This window comes from Trichosurus vulpecula, chromosome 1 (genome assembly GCF_011100635.1).
Source record: "Trichosurus vulpecula isolate mTriVul1 chromosome 1, mTriVul1.pri, whole genome shotgun sequence".
NCBI classification, from domain to species: domain Eukaryota; kingdom Metazoa; phylum Chordata; class Mammalia; order Diprotodontia; family Phalangeridae; genus Trichosurus; species Trichosurus vulpecula.
Genome location: NC_050573.1, coordinates 371,613,981 through 371,636,454, shown reverse-complemented (window position 1 = coordinate 371,636,454; position 22,474 = coordinate 371,613,981).

Below are 22,474 nucleotides of genomic sequence, written 5' to 3'. Positions count from 1 at the left end.
AGCTGATAAATGGATGTATATACTAAATTGGTGGTGTGTTTGGCCACCATGCCTCCCTCCCTCCCTCTCTCTCTCTCTCTCTCTCTCTCTCTCTCTCTCTCTTTCTCTCTCTCTCTCTTTCTCTCTCTCTCTCTCTCTCTCTCTCTCTCAGCAAGCAAATTAAGTGGTTTTGTGCAAAGCAATTTTTAGGCAGCTTTGATTTCCTTTTTTGGGAGGAGCAAATGACTAATTTTGTATAAAATTATTATAACTAATGCCAGTGTCATTTTTGACAGTCATTGCCCATTTTCCATTGTCAATTGCTTCTTTAAAAATTCATAATTTAATTGTTTTTCTTATTATTATTCCTTTTTCTAGCTTTTTACTAATGCTGATATTTGCTCTATCATATTTGTTAATAAGTGGCCTAATGGCACACAGAAAGCAGTTTCAAGGATAACTCCCATATTAATATCAAGTCTTTCCATCACTATATTTAAAGTACAATCTATTTTTGTAATATTATTTGCTCCTTCAAATGTCCCTTGAAATAATGTTTTTGTTGCCTTTTAGGCGTATGATAAAAATTAACTCCACCAACTCCTTTCTTTGCATCAGTAAGAAGTACTTATCAGTTATCCTTCCATTCAGCAGCAACTTTCTTCTTTCTCTGGTTTTGTTTACAGTAAGAATGACATTATTTAGCTCTTCCAGCAGTGTGCCCATTAGAAATGGTCATTGGACGTGAGTATCATATTTAGAGCACCAACACTCAGGTTAAAGCTCAAAGATAATCTAAAAACTGCCTACATCCTCTACCCTCTCTCTCTACCCCTCTGTCTCCCACCAAAATAGAAGCAGAAGAGGGCTGCACAAGCCTGAGGTCTATTCTGTACTCTTCTGTTTCGTGCATTGCCAAGGCTAAATAATTCATCACCAAGTGGCCAGCCTGCTGGTGATAAGCCTCTCCATATTTAGTTAGGCTGGTCCTCAGAAAGCGACTTGGTCTGCTGCCCAGACCCTACTCAAATCCTTTCCAGCACAGTAGAAACTGCCAGGGTTCACACTAACTTGGCATAGCCTTTGAGAACCCAGGGCCAACTTCATACCACAATGACATATCAGAGTAGGATTTTGTATTGGGTGAACAAATTGTAGTATATACATGATAGAATATTTCACTGCAAGAAATGACATGTATGAAGAATTCAGAGAAACTTGGGAAGATTTATATGAGTTGATACAAATAACAGAACCAAAAGAACAATTCACAAGATAATCACAATACTGTAAAGGAAAACAACAGTGAAAAACTTGAAAATATTAACCAATGTAGTGTCCAATTGTGACTTCAGAGAACAAATGGTAAAATACATTTTCTACCTTTTGGTGGAAAGCTGGAAAAATATTGGTGCAGAAATAAGCATAAATGTTTAGAGATGGCTAATGTAATTTGTTTTGCTTTTATGCAGTTATTTTTTATAAGCAAGGGTTCCAGTAGGGTTGCAGGGTCACTGGAAATGACAGTGTTAAACATATTAGAAAGAATATTAAATAAAGAAAAGAACATTAAATAAAAAATTCAAAAGAGGAAAGACATGAAAGATATGACAACTGTCTTCAAGTACGAGAGGCTATAACAGAAGAAATAAATTTGCTCTGCTCAGCCCTAGAGGACATAACTAAGAGCAACGTGTAAAAGAGGCAATTTAGGTTTGATGCAGAAACTTTCTATCCAAAAGGGAGAGATGGAGACTTCTTCCTCTAAAGGAATGGCTAAGTGAACACATCAGGTATGCTGTAAAGGGGATTCTCTTTCCAGTACTGTTTAAACCAGAGGTGCCAAGCTCGTAGCCCAGAGATGCAAAGGTTTGTAAAACTTCTGAGTGGGTGGGGCTGGAATTAGATTAAAATGTAATTGATATATTTAGCAAAATAAATGAAAATGCAATATGGTATAGACAATGTTGCAGTTTTCTAAGTGGCAGAGATCAGTTTCTTTTTTTTTTTTTTTAGTTTGACACCATTGATTAAATTATATGTTTTCTGAGGTCCCATGTAGTTCTGTGATTCTGGGAAGTTGAAAGGAAGAATGAGTAGAAATTGTGTCTTTGGGTAGAAATTGTGTCCTGTGACATAGTAACCAGAGAATATGGCCTTGAATGTGGAAACAAAGTAAAGGAAGGGACCAGATTTAGTTCCTGGGTCAGAGGTTCTTTTCTGCTGAAAGAGAACAGACTAGGGATCAGATAGCAGGTATCATAGCTACAATTCTGATACAGTACAGAAATGTGCGTAGGTAATTCCTAAAGTCTCTGAGCCTTTTTTTTCCTCTTCTATGGGTAGTAATATTCTTGAATTCCTCTTAGAATCCCATATTTCTATAAAAACTCTGCTCAAGCAACACCTTATATTTAAAGACTTTTCTGAATCTCTCAGCTGTTAATAGACACTACCATCATCACCCCACACAAAAATTACTTTCTGTTGTTATTTTTTGTCTTTTTTTCTATTTTCTTTTCCTTTGCATATCTAGCACTGGCCAAATGTGGTAATATGTTATTATGATCTTCTAGTAAGCAGAATTATCTGGGCAATTGTGTGTGTGTGTGTGTGTGTGTGTGTGTGTGTGTGTTTAATTGATAGTTGTCTTCCTACAGATCTGAGCCCCCAGCCATAAAAGTGCTCTGGAAAAGTATAACACAGTTGTAAAATCTATTTCTCTCTCAGCAAAACAATTCCTTTATTAACTCTGCTGAAATTGCACAATGAATACCTGGGCTAGCAAAGCAAGGGTTAACCACATTTATCATAATAAGCAGCTTAAAAGACAAGTTAGCAGAACAATAAGCATTTTTTCCTTTGAAAAACAGAGAGAAGTTCCAGGAAACACATACTTCTTGAAGGAGGAGGGAAATAAGAGAAAGAGAAAGAAAATTCATCAGCTCTAGTCTTAGTAATTCCAACAGCTCCAGGAATGCAGCATCTGCCCATAGACTTTGACCATGTAACCCCAGTTACATGACCAACTGGCATCCAGTCCTTAGCACTTATCTAGTACTAATCTAGTATTTATCACAATACCTGGAACAGAATAGGAACTTAATATGTGCTGGTGACTGACTGACAGTCATGGCAGCTGCTTCCCCAACTCTTTAGCTCAACTTCGACCCCTGGTCACTGTCACCCTGCTCCCATTCCCCTAGTCTGTGCTAACCTTTCAGTGACTTCATCTCTCTCCTTCTCCTCCAAAGTCCAGAACCTGTTAGTCACATGGTCTAAGTAACTCTTCCACAATGCTAAAATAGGAAGACAGAAATACATATTAATATATACACGAATATGTGTACTTATACACATAAGTACAGATGTGGATATAGATATAGATATACAAACACATATATACACATGCACAGCTATCTAGATTCACATGTATGGACACATATATACATATACAAATATACATGTATACATATAGAAACACAAATAAATATTATATTGTATTATATATAATACAAATACATGTAGTATGTATATTACATATACATATATGTATTGTGCATGTATATTTTGTCTCCTAAAGAATGTAAGGTCTTTGAGGGCAGGAATTATTTCATTTTTTTACCTTCCTATTCCCTATGTCTAGCACATAATGAGATGTAATTAAATGCTTGGTTTTTGATTAATTAAAAGATTTGGGTGTAATTTAGGCATGATTCCTCTGGAATCAGAGGAATGGACTAAATGACTTTCAGAGGTTCCTCCCAGTCTCATTCTCCTATGAGTCAGTTCCTCAAGGAGACCTGTACACTGTATTCAGCAGCTGCAAGAAGCAATAGGATGTGGTACAAGAGGTTAATACAAGTCAGAGCAAGGGCCCTTTAGAGTTTTCTGCTTTTAATTTCTCTTTAATGACTTGTTGGCCAGGGGATTCTCACACTGTCTTATTTAACAGCCTTTCCTGCACAATAAACTGCGCAAGGCACCCACCCTCCTGCCCACAAACCGAACAATTAAGGGATCTTTTATCCTCCACAGCCTGACAGAAACAGGAGACTGAGGAGGGCCAAAAGGAGTCTAGATTTATTAAAGTAATAAATAACCTGGAAGACCCCACCAAAGCCTCTGCCTCTCCTATCTTATTTACTTTCTTTGTGCAGCTTTCTGAGATTGGGAGATGGCGGGATTTAATTGCTTGGAAAGGATGCTGTCTAAGAATGGCACAGAGCTCCCATCTTAGAAGCAATAAAATAAAGCAAGGGAGGCCAAGGAACTTAATAACTGCTCTTGCTGCCAGCTCGGCTGGGTGTCAGGAAGCCGGGGTTTATGATATGCGTCTGTGAGGATAAGTATCCGTGAGTGGAACCCTACACAGACATTAAATGGGACCCAACATAGGCGGGATGGCCAGGGAAAGGCCACCTGTGGGTAAACTTTGAACATCTTGTCAATAGCTCCATCTTTCCTTTTTTGTAATAAGGTTTAGATCTTTGGGTTCATCTGATATATAAAAATCCCAAAATAATAATGATACCTTGAGTTTATATATGGGACTTTAAACTTTCACAAATGTTTTCACATACAAAATGTCTCTTGATCTATGCAGTTTTTTTCTCCTTATTATAAAAAAATAATTTCACACCTGCTTTTATCTTTTTGAGTTGGGTAAACACAGCCACCATTTGTTCCTATCTCTCCAGATTCTCTAGTGCTTTTTTCAGCTTTTCTTGGCCCTCTTCCCCCACTGTACCTTTTTCAAAACCTTCCCTGCTCAGAGACGTGCCCTGGCCTCCCACCTATTCATGGCTCTCTATGATTTACAGTTCAGTTTCAGTTACTTTTTTTCATTGTGCCTGACTCTTCATGACCCTGTGGACCACAGCACACCAATGTTGTCCATGGGGTGTTCTTGGTAAAAAAACTGAGGTGGTATACCATTTCCTCCTCTGGTGGACTAAGGTAAACAGAGGCTAAGTGACTTCCCCAGGATCACACAGATAGTAAATGTCTGAAGCCAGATTTCAACTCAGGTCTTCCTGATCCCAGGCCTAACACTCTGTCCACTGAACCACCTAATTGCCAGCTTAGCACATAGTAGGCACTTAATGCCTAGCTGCCTCTTGAAGTTCAGTGATCTCCCTCATTTAGGAAGTTTTTCTTGAAGACCAAGTATTAGGGTATAAACAGTACTTTTCTGCACAGGTTATTTGCACATGGAATAGTAGCAACTCACCTATCCAGAATGTAGCCAGGAACTATGAAGGAAGCAAAGAAAGGTGCCACAGGAGAGGTTTACATAGGATTTTACAGCGTGTTCTCCTCACAACAACTGATTAACAAAGGTAGTACATATATCATTATCCCCATTTTGCAGATAGGGAAACTAAGGCTCACAGAAGTTAAGGGACTTGCCTAAAGCTATTCAGCTAATAAGCAGCAATGACAGGACTAGAACCTGGGACTCTGGTTTCAAGCCCAGTATTCTTGCTACTATATGACTCTGCTATAATCCATGAACCAAAATGTAGGAGCTTAATTTATTGGTGCTCCTCACTAAGAGCTTATTTATTCTTATTTTACACAGAATTCTAATAATCTTAGTGATCTAATGCCAACCTCCAGCAGATTAGAAGCAGCAAGTTAGAAAAAGGGTGGAAGGCTACCAGAGGCAGGTACACTGATAACAATAAGAAGTGAAGGAGAGAGAAAAACCATAAAAAGAATGTATAAGAGCACCAATTCAGAAGTAAAGCAGTCTGTGCTCATTTAGCATGAGAGACCTTTAGCATAACAGCCCCTGAAGACATTACTTGCATTACAGCATAATATAAAACTTGAAAATGGTGACCCTGAAGTATCAAAAACAAAAGGTTAAATTGTGCTTAGTATCTATTTAAGATAGCTAACAAATGGGTAATAGATATCCAAAAAATGATTCCAAAAAGTTTTATTCTGTAAAAGAATAAACCCTTGGCTATCTGAAAAATGTAATTATCGGCATGACTCATTCCCCGGTGATTTCTGAAATCCACGATATTGCTGTATACATATTCGATGTTCTTTTCTTACCACCATGCAAAGCAGAAATTATCACAAACATTTCATCAATTACTTATACGTGTTCCCTTATAAGCATAACAAACAGCTCAATAAGCTTGAACTTTCATTCTTTTCCATTTTCTCGTTTATTCTGCCTTTTTCTTTTCAACAATACGGTTTACATTTCTAATTCTTTTTCTTCAGACTCAGTAAAAATATTGTATCATATGATGTTTCATGTGTGTACTTCAAAATGCTTTAAAGTGTTTTCTTTAACCAGTATAACAAGCATGGTAAGGTACATAGGAAAGGCATTTTTGTTCCCATTTAACATATGAAGAAATTGAGGTCCAGGTGGCTTAAGAAACCTGCCCAACATGGCAGCTACCTGTTGACAGAGCCAGCATTCATCATTAGAGAGGATTTGGCAGGGGGGAAGAACAGTGTGATCTAAGGACAGGCAAAAAAGAAAGCCCAATCCCGATTCCTAGTCCGGAAAAGGCTCTTTCCAGAACATCTCCCAGACATTTAGAAATTGAAAAAAAACCTGTCAGTTTCTCATAAGGTAGTTCTACCAGAACATTATAGCTACCCTAGAACAGAAAAACAAAACGACCCTTTGGGGTTTTTTGTTTATTTCTTCGGGTTTATTTTTAGCTCTAGTTACATCGATCCACAAACACGGATTGAGTGGCTTCCGTGTCCAGAAATCTGGTGGAGTCATCATATCACAAATTTAAAACTCACAACTCATCTTGGCAAACCCATTTTACAAATAAAGAAAGTGAGGCCCAGAGAAGTTCAGTGATTTGCCCCAGGTGATGTAGGTAATTAGTGACAGAACCAGGATTTAAATCTGGATACATTCTTAGAGGTCAGAGGAGCTCAGCTCTTCAGTAAAATCTCATTAGACCTAGGTTTATAGATCTCTCCCCCTTTAAGCTACCAGAGCACTTGTTATTTGAATCAGAATTTTTGCTATTTGGACCAGTTATTTGGGCAAGGCATAGTGGCTAGAGTGCTGGGTATGGAATTAGGAAGGGTGGGAGGTGGGGACAAAGAGAGAGGAGGGAGAGAGGAAGGGAAGGGAGGAAAGGAGGGAAGAAGGAAGGAAGGAAGGGAGGGAGGAAGAGAGGAAAGAAGGAATGGAGAAGGGAAGGAAGAAAGGAAGGAAGGAAGGGAGGGAGGGAGAGAGGAAGGAAGGAATGGAGAAGGGAAGGAAGAAAGGAAGGAAGGAAGGGAGGGAGGAAGGAGGGGAGAGAGGAAGGAAGGGAGGGAGGGAGAGAGGAAGGAAGGAAGGAACAAAGGGAGGGAGGAAGGTAGGGAGGAAAGGAGGGAGGGAGGAAGGTAGGAAGGGAGGAAGGAAGGAAGGGGAGAGGGAGGAAGGGAGGGAGGGAGAAAGGAAGGAGGGAGGGAGAAAGGAAGGAGGGAGGGAGGAAGGAAGGGAGGGAGGAAGGGAGAGAGGGAGGAAAAGAGGAAGGGAGGGAGGGAGGAAGAGAGGGAGGGAGAAAAGGGAGGGAGGGAGGAAGGAAGGAAGGAAGGAAGGAAGGAAGGAAGGAAGGGAGGGAGAAAGGAAGGAAGGAAGGAAGGGAGGGAGGGAGGGAGGAAGGGAGGAGGAAAGGGAGGGAGGGAGGGAGGGAGGAAATAGGAAGGGAGGAAGGGAGGAGGAAGGGAGGAGGAAAGGGAGGGAGGGAGGGAGGAAGGAAGGAAGGAAGGAAGGAAGGAAGGAAGGATGGAAGAAGGAAGGGAGGGAGGAAAGAAGGGAGGGAGGAAGAGAGGAACGAAGGGAGGAAAGGAGAAAGAGAGGAAGGAAGGGAGGAAGAAAAGGAAAGGAAGGAAAACAAGAAGGAAGGAGGGAAGGAAAGAGGAAAGGAAGAAAGAAAGTATGGAAGAATAAAGAAAGGGAAGGAAGAAGAGAAGGGAGGAAACAAATATTAATCACATATTATGTGCCAGTCACTGTACTAAGAGCATTACAGGTGTTGTCTCATCCGATCCTCACAACCCTAAGAGGTAGGTAATACTGTTATCTCCATTTTATAGATTAGGAGACTGAGGCAGGCAGACTTTCAATGACTTACCCATGATCACACAACTAGTAAATATCTGAGGCTAGATCCATACTCAGGTCTTCTTGACTCCAGACCCAGTGCTCTATCCACTGCACCACTTAGTTGATAGCAGATTACCCAGGGACACTGACAAGCAGTATCACTCAAAAGTCCCAGGGAAAGTAGTAGCCCCTAGAACACACACTCTGCTTCCATTCTAGCCCCCATAGCTATCATCCAGAGGAACATGAAAGGGTCTGCCATTCCTGCTAAAACCACGGCTCCCACCTGTGGGCAGGTAAGCCCAAGAGCCCTCATAAAAGCAACATCTTCCAGGCTACTGACCCTGCAGTCAACATTCAGGGAAGTCACTCTTGCAGAGATGCAACCTGGCCACTGCCTCTGCAGCTGGTGAAGGCCCACCTTCCTACTAGCCACAGTTAGTAAAAAAAAAAAAAAAAAAGCAAAATTCTCACCAAAGTCCTTGGCACCATCAAATAGTTTTATCAATTGAAATGACATTACGAAAGATGCATTTTCATCTGTCTTGCTATTACACCATGAGAATCACTAAACTTTTTCATTTTTTGACTTGCATCTGAAATTTCCTTTATATATTTTCTCCCTTTTTTAATGTATTGTCCTTGAAAGCAGAAACTGCCTTAATTTTTTTTTCATATCCAGTACTTAGCACCATGCTTTACATTTGGTAAGCACTAAATAAATACATTTTCATCCACTCCTTCGTGTCCCAAATTCATTCAACTACTAGATATGCTGGGTAGGAATACAGCTTCCCTACTTGTGGGTAGTGGCAAGAATCAGGATGTGCCTGCCTCTGCACGTGCCTGAGGTGGAATGAAGGAGCAAGTGACGGTAGTTGAGGAGGCTGAGGTTGGGAGGTCAGGATATTTAAGAGAATATCCACATATATGTTGAAGACTCTTCGTATAAAGACAGGCACTGAGGCAGAAAGGAATATGACAAACCATGTACCAAACTCCTTGCTAAAGAATGGGAATGACCTTAAAGCCAATAGATAACTATAGCCAGAGTCTGGATTAGGTGAGAAACTTCTTTAGAGTGACCCTCAAAGGAAGAAAGTTTGTCATTGCTATTAAAAAATGTATCTCGGGACAGCTAGGTGGTGCAGTGAGTAGAGCACCGGCCCTGGAGTCAGGAGGACCTGAGCTCAAATCCGGCCTCAGACACTTGACACATTTACTTGCTGTGTGACCTTGGGTGAGTCACTTAACCCCAATTGCCCTGCCAAAAAAAAGTGTCTCCTTCTAGCCTTCTATAAATTTGTTATGAATATATCTTTGCATTTAGGTTGTATATCCATTTGAAGCTAATGTAGTCTTACATTTAGATTGAATATACGTTTGAAGTTTGTTGTGAAGGACTAGATTAAACCTAATTTTTTGCCAAGTCGTTTTCTAGTTTTTCTAGGACTTTACAGATGATTTTAAAACCGCCAATTGTAGTACTTCATAGATATCCTTATTAAATATTTTGTTAAATTTGTTCATTCTTTCAGCCTTCATACATATTCTTGGATTTCATTTCTGTCACCCAATGCATTTTTAACTGGGTATGTTTAAGTTTTATTTTATTTTTTAAAAAGAGAATAGAGCTTCCTTCCCTCTGCCTACTAACGCACAAGTGACCATGCACATATAAGGCCAGCCTTATTCCCAATCAAAAAGTTTGTAGCATTTTAGAATTGAGAGGGACCCTAGAAATCATTTAATCCAACTTTCATTTTATAAATGAAGAAACAGAAAAAGTAATTTAAAGATCACAGCTATTTATACATTTACTATCCTGCCCTAAGAGTCTCTGGACAAGACATTTTACCCTTTGAGCCTCAGTTCCCTCATCTCTAATTGGGATTAACAGGGCTATTAGGAGCATTGAATGAGCTGAACTATGTAAAATACTTTGCCAACCTTAAAACCCTTTAAAATTTTGATCAGAAGTAGCAGCAGCAGCCACAGCAAGGCCAAGAGCAAATTGTAGGTTTCCTAAGTCTCAGTCTAACAGTCTTTATCAACATACAGACCACATGGTTGACTGCAGCAACGTTGGAAAATAGCGGGAGACGTCAAACCTATTCTCACGAGTTTAAGAACTTAAAATCTGATTTAAAAGGCAAACATACCTTAATAGGAAGAAATCTCTATCAAATAAACTGCCAACAAGGAGTCAGCAGTAGGTCACCAGAGGCTAAGACTAAACAAACAACCAATAGCAGGTAGCTTATAAATTTAGGTGTCTTAAAAGGGAATACTCGGATTTGAGAAAAAAGCTGTAGATTATCTGTAAATATAAGGCAGAAGCCAGCTCTTTCTATGGCTCTACTCTAAAAAAGAATGAAGTCACTTTCTTCCTTTGTTAACTAGGTCCTTTTCAGCTGTAAATCTATGATTTATGATTGAAATGTCAGATCCATTTTTGCATTCTTTGACTTCTGAGTGCTATTCTTATCCACATCCCATCTAAATGAATAATTTGAATAGTCAATAAATAATAAATAAAATGTATAATCTGAATAATGTATAATTTGAAGGTGGGATTTAAAAAGGGTTGTTGCATATTTTTTCCCATCAGATTTTTTTTTTCCTGTACTGGGATTAAATTTGTTTTCTTTGGGCCACATCTCCATTTAGTTCCAAAACAATGTAAAAATTGACTCAGCTTACACCAGATCATATTACAGATAACATTTCAGGGGTGCATCTGACCTATAAAATAAAGATTTGTTTGGAACATGAGTCATACATAATTTGCAAATACAAAGTCAGACCTCAACTATAAGCTAAACTACATACGAGAAAGGCCAGAAAGTGAACTTGTCTCATGGCTCTATATAAAATGAAAGAAATGTAGGAGAAGCCAGGCAGGAGATAGTGAATAAATGCATGGCTCAAGGTCTTCAATCAAGGTTGGATGACTACATGTCGAGGAATTGTAGAGAAGAGTCTGTTCAGATATGGGATGAACTAAATGGCTTCTTGAATCCCTTCTAATGCTGAAGGCAAGGATTCATTAGTAGATTTTAGAAAGAGTTTAAGGGAGGAGGTGCTTAACTATTCTGTACCTAGGCACAATTTTCTCATCTGCCTGACATTGACCCGAAGCATTTAGTTTAAGAGACAGAAGCATTTATTAAGCACTCACTATGCCCCAGGACCTGTGACAGGCCTAGAGATAGAAAGAATAAAACAATACCTACTCTTAAGTCAGGAGGGACAATTTATATGTGCGTATACATAGATCTCTGTATATACACACATATATAGGGGGGAGCAAGAGAGTGAGTGGGTGTGTGTGTATGTGTAAAATAAATACCAATTAATTTTGTAGAGAAGGTACTAGCAGCTGGGGGGATCATGAAAAGCTTTATGAAGAAGGTGACCCATAAACTGCAACTTGAAGGAAGCAAGAGATTCTAAAAAGAAGAGGTGAGGAAGAAGAGTATTCCAGATTATAGAGAACAAACAGTGAAAACTCAGTGATGAGAGATGGAACGTCCTGTGTGAGAGACAGAGAGAATGCAACTTTAGCTGCATTATAATTTGCATGAAGGGAAATGAATAGCTTTTTTTCCTCCACTAAGTCACAAAAAAATTATTTAGCATATATTACACTGAAGGCATTGTGTTCTATGCCATACATAATGATCCTTTTCATTTTTTAATTAAATTGTATTTTTTCAAATTATAAAAATCAATATTTTCTCTCTTCCACCCCTGTTCCACACTAGTGGAAAAGGAAACAAAAGAAAAACAAAACTTTTATAACAAATAAGCATAATGGAGCAAAACAAATTCCCACATTGGCCCTAAAATATGCATCTCATTCTGATTCCATCATCTCTGCCAAAAGGTGGGCATTATGCATTATAATCTCTTTTCTGGTCATTGCATTGATGTGGAACTTTAAAGTTTTTTTAAAGTTGGTTGGTTTTGCAGTGTTGCTATTGTATAAATTGCTCTCCTGCTTCTCCTTACTTCCCTTTTCATCATCTCGCACAGGTCTACAGTTTCACTGAAACCATTCTTTTTATCATTTCTTATAACTCAATAGTATTCCATTTCATTATCACAACTTTTTAGTCATTCTTCAATTGATAAATACTTTCTTAATTTCCAGTATTTGCTACTACAAAAAAAAGCTGCTTTGAATATTGTTGTACCTATGGGCCCTTATACTTCCCCCATAACCCTGCCTTTTTAAAAACTCTTTTTGGAGTATAGGCCTAGTAGTTGTACAGCTGGGTCAAAGGGTATGCACAATTTCATAATTTGGGGTCATAGTTCCAAATTGCTTTCCAGAATATCTGTTCCAATTCACAGTTCCACCAGCAATTCATTAATGTATTTGTTTTCCTAAAACTTCTCTAGCATTTGTCATTTTTCTTTATTGGCAAGTATTCCCATCTGATGGGTATGAGGAAGAATCTCAAAATTGCTTAAATTTGGATTTCTTTAATCGTTAGTAATTTGGAACTTTTATGTAATTATCGATAGCTGGAATTTTTCTTCAGAAAACTGCTCATATTATTTAGTCATTTATCATTTTTGAATGGCTCTAATTCCTACAGATTTGAATAATTTTCTTATATATCTTAGAAGTGAGATTTTTAACAGAGAAATTTGCTGCAAAGATTTTCCCCCCATTTACTACTTCTCTTCTGATTTTAGCTACGTTGAGTTTTCTTTGCAAAAGTTTCTTTTTTAATTTTATGTAATCAAAATTGTCTGTTTTATCTTTTGTGATCATCTCACATCTTTTGTGGTCATGAACTCTTCACCCAGCCATAGATCAGAAAGGTAATTTCTCCCTAGCTCCTCTAATTCATCTGTGATATCCCTTATGTTAAGTCACGCATCCAATTGGAGTTTATCTTGGTATATGATGAGATGTTGGTCTATATCTAGTTTTCAGCCAGATTGCCTTACAGTTTTTCTAGCAGTTTTGGCAGAATAGTGAGTCCTTATCCCATTAGTTGAGGTCTTTGGGTTTATCAAAAACAAGGCTACTGAGCTCATTTGCTTCTGAAAGTTGCATACCCAATCTGTGCCACTGATCATTTCTCTTCTTAATTAGTGCCAAATCATTTTGATGATTGCTTCTTTGTAGTATATTTTGAGATCTGGTATTGATAGGCCCAGTGGGTCCAGTTTATGAAGCATTTTTAAAAAGAGAAATTTATATTTGATTCTAGAGTTAATAGAGTACCACTGGAGGCCCTAGAGGGATGGCATGGTAAGGCCTGTACCTTAGGAAAATAATTTTGATATCTGTATGGAAAACAAATTTTAGTAGAGTAGGACATTAGCCAAGATTAAGACACTATTGGAATAGTTCAGGTAAGAAGCAATGAGGGCCTGAACTAGGATATTATGTGTCAGTAGAGAGAGAAGGGAATAAATACTAGAAAAGCTGAATTAGAAACAAGATCTGGCAACTGACTGGATATGTGGGGTAGAATGAGTTGAGAATGATACCACATCTATGAACCTCTTTACTAAAGGTGCCCTGGATAGAAGTAGAGAAGTTTGGAAGAGGCATATGTTAGAGGGGAATGACAGTGAGTTTTATTTTATACATACCAAACCATCTACTGGATATCTAGTTCAAAATATCAAATAGGAATTTCATGATACAGAACTAGAGTTCACTAAAGAGACTAGGTGTTCCCTTCATTCTGGATCTCTTCCATCCTTACTCCTTCCATCAACTTGCTGTCACTTAGATCTGGCTTCCTGCAGATGACACTGAATTCTTGACCACTAACTGTACTTTCTCAACCACCTCCAATCCCCTGATTCCAAAGGGGGAGTCTAATTACTAATTGTCACTTTAAGACTCCCCCTTTGTTACTATCCCTCAGCAGATTCTCCTCTTTTAAAGAAGATCTGGCTACTTCTCAGTTTCCTTCATTGGCTCATCATCCATATCATGCTGTTGACATGAGCCCTAACTGTAGGTGTTCCCCACAGATCTATCCTGGCCCTCCTGCTCTTTTCTCTACTTGGTCTCACTTTGTGACTTTATCAATTCCCATGAGATTACCATGTCTATACAGACAATTCACAAGTCTATTTTTAAGCCCATTTCTCTCCCATCACCACCTGATTGGATACCCTAGAGAAATCTCAGACTCAGCATGTCAGTCAGTCAACAAGCATTTATTAATCATCTACTGTATAGCAGGCATTGTGTTAATGAAGTCCAAGACAGAATTCATTATCTTCCCCCCTAAACCCACCCCTCTTTCAAATTTCCTGATTTCTATTTGAAAGTACCACCTGTCTTCCAGTCACCCAGATTCATAACCTCATCATTACCCTCCTGTTTCACTCTCCCTCATCCCACATCCAACTGGTTGCTAATTCTTACCACTTCTACCTCTATTGCTTCTCTCCCATCCACTCACCTTTCCCCTCTCTCTACTCACACAGAAGCCACCCTACTTCAGAGTCTCATCACCTCTCACCTGGACTGTTGCAGAACTGTCTTAATTGGCCCCCGTTCCTCAAGTTTCTCCCCACTTCAATCCATCCTCTCCAATGTTGCCAAAGTAATTTTCTTTAAGTGCAGATTTGACCATGCTTTTCACCTACTCAATTAATTCCAGTGGCTCCCTATTGCCTCTAGGACAAAATATAAACTCCTATTTAGCTTTTAAAATTCTTCGCAACCCAGCTCCAGTCTGCCTTTCCTGCCTCATTAAACATTATTTCCTTTCTCCCATTTCAGTCAAGTTGTCGGTTCTTATAAGTCTAAATGCATTTCTGATAGTCATTAGCTAATGGGCATTGCCACTTAAAAAGAAAATAAACAGAACTGGAGAAAGAGCTACAGCTAGAACTAAACGGGCAGCACCTTGCCTTGGAACTTGAAGAAAGTCACTTCACTCCTCTCTGGCTCTCAGTTTGCTCACTGGTGAAACAGGAATACTATTGTTTTAGGTATCTACTGTCATAGGGAATGGTGTGAAAGCCAAATGTGATGAACAATGCAAAAGCACTTTGAAAAGTATATTAAGCTATACAAGCATAAGATTTATTATGAGTTTATCAAATAAGACAGACTATTATAAGGGAATCAAGTAGACCAACCTTACTAATCGTAATGAAAAGCAATATGTCTTTTATGACTGATTCCATGTGTTTTAATAAATCTGGCCAAGAGTTAATGCAAAGCACGTTTAGCAATAAACATAACTGGATATTTATGAAGTGCCAATGTACTTCAATTAGATCACCTTCATTAGATGTGGCTGATACAAGAAAATTAAAACATTGTTTCACAACCTCATATGAGGACAGAAGCCTAGCAATCTCCAAACTGCCTTGGGAAGACTATGAGGTGGCTGTTCCCAGTTTAGGGATGGCGGCTTGGCAAGTGGGTCATGGAGTGCTGTCCCTGCTCAGGATTCTAAGGATACCCTCGGATACATTTCTTCCATTTTTCTAGTGTCTTCCTGCCCAAAACAAATCCCACAATATAGTTCAGAGAATTCTTTGTTCTCTTTTTATCTGTATTCCAGAGCATAATTCAGATTCTTGGGAAGGAAATATATCTTATATATAGACACTTAAAACCTAAAATGTTACTTGTATAGACTATTAATTATTGATTGCCTAGCTTCCCCTGAACATCATTTATATACCTAACAGCTTAAGTGAGAAGGGTCTACACAATGAAGTGAGCTTTATCTCTGTTTTTGCCCAGTATTCCTGGATCTAACTTCTTACCTCCCTCCTCATCTTCTTTCCCTAATTCCCCTCATTCAACACAGAGGTTCTGAACATATTTAATATTTGATATCAATGATATCAAGTGTTGTTTTATTTTACTTTCCTTATCTTTCAAGCAGGAGTGTGGCCGGGTGATGTGATCACTAGTTTAAACATCAAGTCATCTGTCTTCTAGAACAAGTTCTACAGTATTACTTGGAAGATGTGTGACTTTAGACAAGTCATTTATCCTTTTGAGGACTCATTTTCAGCACTTATAAAATGTAGAGATTGGGAATTTGCATTTAGCCAATTTACAAAGCACTTTCCTCACCCAGGCCCTGTGGAATATGCAATGCAAATATCTAGGAGTCAAAAAGATGTGGGTATCAGTGTTGGATCTAACTTAGTAGCTACATCCCTAGCACTTAAAACAGTGCCTGGCACATTGTTGTTGTTCAGTCCTTCAGTTGTGTCTGATTCTTTGTAACCCCATGGACCACAGCATGCCAAGACTGTCCATGGGGTTTCCTTGGCAAAGAATGGTTTGCTATTTCCTTCTTCAGTGGATTAAGGCAAATAGAGGTTAAGTGACTTGCCCAGTCATACAGCTCCTAAGTGTCTGAGGCCACATTTTAACTCAGGTCTTCCTGCTTCCAGGCCTAATGCTGTCCACTAAGCTACCTAGTTGCCCATCTGGCACATAGTAGGTACTTAATAAATGTTTATTGACTGGCTGACTGACCTTGATAAGTCATACCATCTGCCTGGGCCTCAGTTTATTCCTCTGTAGAATGAAGAAATTTTACTAGATGACATCCAAAAACCTTTCTTACCTCTCTCCTTCTCTTATCTTCTCTCCCCAACTGCCCCCATCAACAGAGAGGCCCTGAGCACATCCAGCATTTTAGAAAGGAAGACTATTAGTGAGATTTTATATTGTTTTATTTTACTTTCCTCATCTATCAAGCAGTGGTGTGGCCTGTTGATACAAGCACTGGTCTAAACCTCAAGCTCTCTCTTTAACTCCATTTTACAGCTAGCTTGCTCATGGTTAAATAGTAGTGCAACTGGGAATGATGGCACTTGGTAAAGTAAAAACTAGGATTCACACGTAGGGCAGAATTATTACTCAAAGCTCTTTTGGCAATGAGGTAACAAGTTCAGCCCACAATGTGCTTAGTTTTTCAGGATAAGAACTCTGTTCATGAATGGTTTTTAGGATTGTGCCAGTCTAGTGGCTTATGCTATCACTGCAAGTGGCCCCCAAAGACTGCTTTTCTCCAGACTCCTCTCTCTCCCACTCAGCATGGTCAAAGCAAACGGTCAACAGGCCTGAAAGATAAATTAAATGATGCACCCACAAACCAGTTTGAGAAACAAAAGGGATTTAATTCAACCGATTGATTGATTAAGTTCAAGTGGATATTTTCAAAATAACTCTTTGTTGGTCTGAAATAAACTAGCCTCAACTTCACTTACTTATGTGTATGTGTATGTGCATGTTTATGTGTATGCATGTAGGTAAACATGATTTGAGTTCTCCCTCCCCAAAGACCATACTAGGCACTCATATATGGGCCAATGCCTGGCCACACAGGGAAGTTCTGAGGACAAATGTGACGAAGGACACTAAGGGCTTTGAAAAGCATAAAAAACTATACAAACGTAAAACACTATAATTTTTAAGTCTTTGAAGTCCTGATAGATGCCTAATTCTCTAAAGGAGGATGAGACAGAAAAGTGAGAAGCATTTCCAAGACAAGGATACAGGACTAGATAACCTACAAGGTCCCTGATATTCTGTGGGCATTGCCCATTGTCTGAGTTGAAGGGTAAGCTATTACCCACTTGATATACTTTTGAGGGGCTTTGGGAAGTCTTCCTGACGCTACCTGTCAGTAGCTGAAATTTCAACATTAAATGTCATTGCTTTAGATCTTGAGATGTGGAAGGGAGATGAGAAGGGATGAGAAGGGAGATAGAGTGTCACTTTCTGAGCAGTAAGCCAGGATTCCTTTGGGATAGGGCTACAGGCTTTGCACTAGGGGTGACAGATACAAAAGGAAGGAAAAGAGGAAGATGGAAAGGACAGTCTCCTTCAGTGTTTTGTGCTGAACAAGAACATTGGCTACTGGCATTCATATACTCTTCATATAGGGTCAGAATGGAAAATATTTCCCCAAACAAAATAGCAAGTGGTCAAGGAAGAGCTGTGAAGGCTGGCAGTGAATAAAACCTGGAGAGCTTTTCATCTTCTTTTCAAATATTAATTTATTTTTCAAATGCAGCCTGGGACATTAAATCAGCTAAAAGCCGCCATCTGATAAAAGCTATGCAAATATCTTTATAAATATACAGAAATCATCCATAACCGTGACAGGTCAGATAAAGGCACACACTTCTACTCAAAGCTCTAAGTTCCAGATACAAAATGCAAATCCAGAGATATTTCTTCCCTCCCCCTGGTATTCTCTTTTTCCCCAGCTTTGCAGACAGTTACAAATTGCATATGTTATTCATAGCCCCACCCCACCACATTGCTCTAAACCACCTTCAGAGAGTAAAACAGACATAAAACTTAGAAGAAACCCCAATATAGGGTTTGGGATTAAAAACACAAAATAGAAATTGCTGAGCTCAGTCCAGATGCAAATTGGGACACTGCTCCTTTCTGGATGGTATTTAAAACACGCACACACACACACACACACACACACAAAAACATACACACACATTTACATACACACATCTACCAGTGTTTGCTAAGATTCCCATAACAACTGGAACAATTGTTCCAATAACAATTCCAAGCCTTCAAAAGCCCAGGATTTCTGTAGCTCTCCTACCTCTGGCTTCATCATCAAATCTTGGTATTCCCCACCTTTATAAAATGTTGAAATCTGGATAACAAGGAGTCTGTGGGAGGTCTCGTTTGTTAAGAAGACAGACTGGCTACAAAGCAAAAAAATCAAAAGAATGGGTCTGACCCCTGGTTCCAAGCCAATCATGTGGTCAGAGTCCCCTGAACATGGTATGTGGTTCAGCCTAGACCTTCTGAAATGAGGGCTCCTATGGTGTAAGGTTCTGACTTAGTCTTAAATTTCCTCTTTCTTTTTCCTTTATGTGAACTTTGAGTGACAGATCCTTTCTACTTTCTTATCTGTGTAACTTTACTTTGCAAAGAAAAAAATGAGATCAAAGAGGGTAAAAAAGGGTCAGAAGAACCAGGTAGCCCATCAGTATGTTCTGTCCCCCATATGGCTGAGGGGGGCTGCTGCTCCTGCTGCGGCTGCTGAGGACATCGATAGAATAAATGTGGCTACGTTAAAACTGTTGCCTTAGGGGTATTGTAGAAAAAGGGAAGGGTAACCAAATAGTTCCCCAAGAAATACAGAGTGAGATGTCTAGGTCTGTAGAGCCACATGGAGCAAATTGAGAACAGGGGCAATATCCAATGATGGCAATGCATGCAAGTATTCAAAAAGAGAAAAATCTAAGCATTTGGGCACAGTGCTAGAGTGTGTATTATAGATACTAACTACTAATGGGTTGGTGAAGGGGAATTAGGATACCTATGGTATCGTGGAGAAGTCCTGGGTTAAGGGACAGGAGACACGGACCCTACTTCTCCCTCTTTTGCTAATTACTTGAGTGTTTGGGGGGAAGTCACTTGTCTGAACCTCAGTTTCATCATCCATAAAATGAAGATGAACATATGTTACCTACTCATAAAGCTGTTATGAGTTCCAAGTGAGACCAGAAAAAGTCTATTGGAGTAGGGGGAATTTAAGCTAAATTAAGAAGAAAACCAAGGAAACTAGAAGGCAGAGGTGAGGAAGTAGAACATTCAAGGCAATGGGGGACAATATCACAAATAGCTATGAGGAAACACATGGGAGGTAGATAGTATTAAGAACCAGACACACTTTAAGTCAGGAAACCTGGGTTCCAATTTTTTTCTCACATACTTGTTTGCTGGGTAATCACTGGCAAGTTTCTTCACTCCTTAGAAACTCAATTTTCTCACCTGTAAAATGATATACTAATATACTTTCTACTTCACAGATTTGTTACGAAGAAAGCATTGAAAACTCTAATATGGCCTATAAATGTGAAATAGTATTATTATTTGAAAGTGAAAGCATAAAGGCCTAGTCTTTTCTTTAACCTATTCTGTAAAAGATGTGCCCAGGAAAAGCCTACTAAAGTGAAGAAGATGTGGACAGGAAACAAATTATGTGTTTGCAGGGAACACTCCAGATGGGGATGAGCTCAAAAAAAGAAATTTATAGAACATTCCCCAAACTGAAATTTACTCATATAAACCCAGAGCCACATTTGATAAAGAAATCCATTTCACCCAAAAGAAGAAAAAGAAGGGAGAGAGGGAATTAGAGAGAGGGCAGATTAAAGGATGAATTAGTCCTAAACAAAATCAATTCTAAGGATGTACAAAAATATGTATAGCTTTTTTGAGTGGGGAAAAAATGGGAACTTGAAGGGGTGCTTATAAACCGGGGAACTGATGAACAAGTTAGGGTATATAAATGTGATGGAATAACATTATGCTGAACTTTTATCAGTGTGATGACCAGCCATGATTCCAGAGAACTAATAATGAAAAATTCTACCCACCTTCTGACAGAGAGGCAAGAGACTTGGAAGGAAGAACAATGGGGAAAAAAATTATTTGGACATGGTCAACATGGACATTTCTTTTGCTTGACTATATGTGTTTGCAACAGGCTGTTTTTCTTGTGTTCTCACTTTTAGGAAGAGGAATTAGAAAAGGAGTACTGGGGGATGAGAAGGCAGATTTTGGCTCATTAAAACAAAATATTTTTAAAAAAAACATTATTCTGAGAAGGGATCCATAGGCTTCACCAGACTTCTAGAGGGGTCCATAACACATTAAGGGTTACAAATTACTGGTTTATGCAGACCCTTGGGAGTACCAAGGCACCTCTCATTTGATGGGCATTAGGAAAGAGAAACACGGTGAAATTATGTGTCAATGGTAAGCATAGCAGGGGTGTGCTGGAGTCGGCTTGTATGAGCTCCTGAAAACTGTTTGTTAAAGTTTCAGTGTGAGCATTAACACCTCAAAAATTGGCAAATGCTACAAATCAGTCTTGTTTTACTGTTTTGCTGATTGTTTAGACTTAAGTGAAGAATAAAACATAAATTGTGTCTTCAGAGATCTGATTGTGAAACATGTACTAACACACTCCTCCCTGAGTATAAGCAACAGGGTCACCTAGTAAGAGGGTGTCTAGATCGAGGGATTGCTGATCTGTGCAGTCCCTAAAAACTATGACAACAGCATCCTGGTGAGACTTGTAAAAACTATAAATCTTCAACTACTAGGTAAGGTGAATAAAGATATCCTTTCTGTATATCCTTGATGAGGTGTAAAAATCCCTTGGCTCAAACTTTTCTAAACTCACCTGGCCCTGGTATGCAGCTATACCTTTGGGCTTGGACTTTACAAAGGAGAATACAGTAGCAGGAGCAGAGGTAGATACAGACACACAGAAATGAAACATGGAGACTCAAATTGAATTCTCTAGAGAGGAAGCCAGCTTCTGCATGGAACCCTCTGCTCATCTCTACTTTTTGCAATCTTCTTTCAAGACTCAATTCAAACTCCACCTTCTGTGAGTAGCCCTTACTCATTCCTTCTAGACACTGGTACCCTCCCTCCCAGCAACTAGCTTGTATTCATTTTCTGTATGCTAAAATATGGATACATCCTCTCTGATAAATAAAACCTCCTTGAGGGCAGAGACCATCTGTTCTGTCTTTGTATCCCCAGAGTTTAGCACAGTGTCTGACAAACAGTAGTCATGAAGTAAATGCTTACTGAATGATTTGGACTCCAAGTATATTTTTCATTAACATACTTTTTTGGTTAACAGATAGGAAATAGCCAACAATACAAGACAGTATACAGGCATATTTTGCCATCATTAACTGAGTACCCCAAAAAAATTTTAGGTGAAATATTATGTGAGGTAGTCATTTCCATAGGAATAAGGTCATAAATCTGAAAAATAGAGACAGCATTTGATGTTACAATGGGCTGTGTGACTTCATGTTAAGGTTTGGCTATTAACATATAAGTAATTTCAACGTGAAATTGGTCAGAGCAACTTTGTGTGGGGTATACTTCCATTCTGCTATATGTTAATTATATAGTATATCATTATGTGTAGCTAGATTGCATAGGATAGAGCACCACGCCTGGAGTCAGAAAGAGCTGAGTTCAAATCCAGCCTCAGACACTTACTAGCTGTGTGACCCTGGGCAAGTCACTTAACCCTGTTGGCTTCAGTTTTCTCATCTGTAAAATGAACTGGAAAAGGAAATGGCAAACCACTCCAGTATCTTCGCCACAAAAAAGGGTCATGAAGAGTCAGACGACAACAACAATTATAAGTGATTATAAGTGCTATAGACATTCAGAGGAAATAAAAATCATGAAGATCAGAGTAGTCACAGACAGCTTTATGCTAAGCATGTCACCTGAATCCTACCCCTCTTCCCAATTTGCCTATTTCTATCAAATATCTCAACATCTTTCCAGTCAATTTGATTTGCAACCTCAGAGTCATCCTTGGCTCTTTCCTATCTGTCCATACACCTAAG